The sequence below is a fragment of the Phascolarctos cinereus genome, unplaced genomic scaffold, assembly GCF_003287225.1.
Source record: "Phascolarctos cinereus isolate Bilbo 61053 unplaced genomic scaffold, phaCin_HiC Scaffold_5;HRSCAF=322, whole genome shotgun sequence".
Lineage (NCBI taxonomy): Eukaryota > Metazoa > Chordata > Mammalia > Diprotodontia > Phascolarctidae > Phascolarctos > Phascolarctos cinereus.
Window position 1 is genome coordinate 55563142 of NW_027555958.1, and position 4521 is coordinate 55567662.

Sequence of the window (4521 nt, forward strand, 5' to 3'; positions counted from 1 at the left end):
GTTGTGCCATCTTCTCCCTCTCTTCTCCTCACTACTTTTCTCTGCCCAGCTCTAAACTTACCAATTTCAGCTCTAAATCCAGTGATCTTTTGTTATTCTTTTACTATTCTTCTTCCAGCAACCTCCACCCCAACTCAGGGATGCTGGGAATTAAGTAGACTTAGGATACTGTTCAGCATGATGCATAAGGCATGGGACTTGAAGTCAAAGGTTCAAATCCTGCCTTAGATTGTTACTGCTATGGCAAACCTGGGCAAACCCTTTACCTTTTTCTGGGCCTCAGTTTCCTTACATACAAAATGAAAAGGTTGGAGTTGATATCTGGCTTTAAATGTATGATTGTAGGGTCCTATAACGCTTCCTGGAATATACCTGAAGGAAATGAAAGACACTCTATTTTGGCATCCTGGAAATGCCTTCCATCCCAGATTCCTGCAAGTTGACTCCTCTGTGTTTTTTTTTTCTCAGTGCCTTCTTAAAAGTCTGAGGATTTCTCTCCTTCCTTGCTATTGCCTTTTCTGAGACTGGATAGTGAGGAAGCACACCTAAATTAGAAAGAAATCCTTGTTCTTCTTTTGCTGATGCTTCTCAAACACACAGATATGTCTCCAAGTCTCAGATCCTTCCTGTGTGCCTGATAGGAAAATGAATGGAAATGTTAGGAGCACATAGAAACCTGATGCCCTCATTCCAGATCATTTGACTCTCTTCCTCTCCTTGAAAATCCTCCCCTCTCCTTCCCTCCAAAACACCCCTCCAGAAAGCCTTTCCTGATCAAGTCCACCTGACTCCAACCATACCCTTTCCAAGTGCCCTCAACACTTAACTACTCGGTCTGCATTATTTGTTTGCACTCACATACGTTATTGGCTTATGCGGTCTGAGGAATTTTCACTCATGTGTCCTGTGTCTCCCATCAGAAACTCTTCCATGGTGGTGGACATCTAGGGACACTTTGGAACTAGAAAATTATCCAGGCTATTTCAGCAGGACTTGATACACAAAGTGCTTGTGCAGGATCAGACTAAGTCCATCGGAGTAGTTTGAATGACCAGCCATAATTTCATGGGCAAGTCATTCTGAAAATTAGCACGATCCCAGCTGAGTCAACAGGACCAACCCTTTTGATTATAAGCCTATGGTTTGGTTTCAAATAACTTTTCTAAATTTTCTAGATTACCTGTATGCAGAAAGGCTTGAATCCTGCTCCTATCTTGTTGGTCCCAATATCTGGTCCCTGAGGCTGTAATTAAAGGAGAAGGCAATGTTTTGACAGCAGATGTCCTAAAAATGGAATGATACAAAAAGTGTTAGCATGGTCTCTGCACAAGGATGACATACAAAACCATGAAGTGTTCCATATAAAAACAGAGAAGCGAGTCACACAGTCAATAAACATTTATTAAGTGTTTACTATGTGCCAGGAATAGGAAGTGAATCCTTGAGGACTACCCATAGAACTACAAAATCTTAAAGTTGGAATGACTGTAGACTTAGAGGCGAATGGGACCCTAGAGGTCATTGAATCCAATCCTTTAATTTTACATGTAAGTCTGATGGCCCCGTAACTGCCCCTCCAAATTGCACTTGTTGGTGAGAGTAGAGGGACTTTGGACTAAGGAACAAGACAGAAAGGAATCTGATGCAGCTTTGGGAGAAGGTCAAGGTCAGAGAGAGTCAGAGCAGCTAGGTGGTACATAGACAGAGTGCAGGGCCTGGAGTCAGGAAGAATTATCTTCTTGAGTTCAAATCTGGCTTCAGACACTTGCTAGCTGTGTGACCCTGGGCAAGTCACTTAACTCTGTTTGCCTCAGTTTCCTCATCTGTAAAAGTGAGCTGGAGAAGGAAATGGCAATTCACTTCAGTATCTTTGCCATGAAAACCCTAAATGTCATGAAGGGTCAGGCAGGACCGAAACGACTGAACGACAACAGCTGAGGTCAGAGGAAGATTCTAGAGAAGCACAATTGTGGGCTTCCTTGCTGGGATTGGCTACTCGGTCTATTTGCTCTGCGCTATACGAGTAGATGGAGGTCCTGACCAACAAGGCTTCTCAGACCCAGATCAGCACTATCCTTGAGACCATCTGTTTACTTTATTCCCCCATGTAGCGAGTCCGGGGTCGCCATCTACAGACAAATTCTATTGAATTGTGATTGAAATATCTAAAAGGCACCACTTGGATTGTTTACAGACAAGGGCCATGAGGGACTAAACAAACACATTATTAATTTCCTGGGACTCTTGAGTTTGCTTGATCCTCTGTGTTGTCTGGGGTCTAGGAGAGTGCTGGAGAGACGAGGTGAGGCAGTTAGCACATTTCTAACGAAGAATCTGATCTACAAAATTCCTGACGAGGAGTTATGTAGTTTCTCTTTGAGAACTCCAGATACAGGAGTTCCCATTTCTGCCTGGGGATAGCTCCAAATAATATGAAATTTTTCTTTACGTAGAGGTTAAATTTGTCTTTTTTCAGTCTAAACCCACTGTTCCTATGTCTTCTGTCTGGGACCAAGGAGGACAAGTAAAACTTTTCTTCTGTGTGGTAGACTTTCAGAGAACTGATAGTTATGATGTCCTCCCCTGGTCTTCTCTCTTTGCAGCTACGTATCCCGGGTTGTCCATTGGTCTTTGAATGGTACACTCTTGAGGATGCTCACAGGGCTAGTCACTCTTCTCTAGATTATGCTGTTGTGGTCAGCTCAATGTACTTCCCAACACATAACTCATGGAACTTAACACAACACTCCAGGTATGAATTTATTTGGGTAGTTGCATGGATGCAGCTATGCTAGACTGGATAGAACATAGGGCCTGGAGTAAGGAAGACCTGGATTAAAATCTGACCTTACATACTTAGTAGCTGTGGGATCCTAGACACGTCATTTTATCTCTAATTGCCTCAGATTCCTCAACTATAAAATGGGGATAATAATAGCACCTGTTTCCCAGGGTTGTGAAGATGCAAATGAAGTACCGTTTGTCAAGGACTTAACACAGGGTCTGATAAATAGTAAAAGCTTAATAAATGCATGTTCCCTTCCTTCCAAGGTCAAGTGCAGAGGTGTGATCACCTCCTTTTTTTTTGTTTCTATGCTGCTATTAATGCAGCCTGAGAGTGTACTAGATTTTTAGGCTGTACTATCATACTATTGACTCAAATCGAGTTTGTAGTCCACTCAGACCTCCCAGATCCTTTCACTCAACCATGATGCTTATGCCTTTTCTTAGGCAAACAAACTTAGAAAGCTCATTTTTGAACCCACATACAACTTCACATTTATCTCAATTAAATTTTGAGTTATTAGAGTCTTCCTAGTGTTCAACTTGTACAATTTTTTGTGTCTATAAATAGTACAAGATAATTAGACAATCCATATAGAAAGGCACTCTCCCAATATCTAGCTATGTCCATTTCTAGTACTCTCTGCTTCCAACACACACATCTGGTTCCTTTGTTGGACAGTTCCCTGAGAAGGCCACCCTGGACAGTTCCCTTCTCCTCTGCTCGTCAACTTTTCCCTCCTGGCCTGGCCTTGCTTTCTCCTTTCCCTTGAACTCCTTCATAGCTTAACCACCAAGTCTCCTTCCAAATCTCTCCACCTATATCAAGGCCCGGGGAGGGAACAAGGGGGGCAAATATCTAAGCTTTTAAACCAGATTTCTGAGAGTCAACCTCCAAGCTGGTTGGTGAGAATATTTTCTGCCTTCATCAGCCTGGTCATGACCAGTGTTATTTATTGTCAGATAAATGTATGTCCAAATAAAGCAGAAAATGAACAAATAAACATGGTGACAGAGCTGTAAAAATCCTGCCGGCTCATTCACTTGAAGAAAAGCTTGTGCAACTAATTAACCTGGGCAGGCCTCCGTAGTGTTTAGAAACAAGCTCAGAATTAATATCACCCTTCTCAGCCAGTGGTGCCAGCCTCTAAATCTTTATCAGGCAGGAACAAGGGAGAGACAGACAGGGAAAGAGACAGTTATAGAGATAGAGAGAGGCAGAGACAGAGAAAGACAGAGAGACATAAATGCAAATGTGTCTATATCTATATCCATCTAGAGACATGACAACATTTCTTTCTGAGAGTGAGAGGCAGAGGGCAAAATATAGAAATAGTCTTCCTGAACAAGCCCATTCTATATCTGCAGCATTGAAATCCGAATGTCACAGACACTGAATTGTAAGGGGCTTTTGAGAGCTCATCTAGTTGTTCTTTTTTTTTTTTCCTGTGGAAAGTTCAGTGACCCAAGGCTCTCCCCAGTCCTTCATAAAATTCAATTTGGTTTAACTTTGGGAGGATGACTCAGGTGGGGAGAATATGGTGGGAGCATGGGTAAGGAATCAGGGATATGATGTGGGAGAGGTGACCTGAAAGAAGTGGCTTCTCTTTCTCCTCTCCTTGTTGTAGACTCTAGACAATTATCCTTCCAACCTTTTCTACATCCTTTCAACCTCACAACACTGTCCCAGCTGCTTTTGGTGACTTTGCTAGTAACAGGGAAGCTATTCGTCAGGAA

The 4521-nt window shown here is 42.5% G+C and overlaps 1 non-coding gene across 1 annotated transcript; it reads left to right on the forward strand.

Annotated features, from left to right (window-relative positions):
- Positions 1-1264: 1264 nt before the first annotated feature.
- LOC144458048 (U6 spliceosomal RNA) lies at positions 1265-1367 on the forward strand. Its single transcript, XR_013487603.1, has one exon. It is a non-coding gene; the product is annotated as a U6 spliceosomal RNA (small nuclear RNA).
- Positions 1368-4521: the final 3154 nt, after the last annotated feature.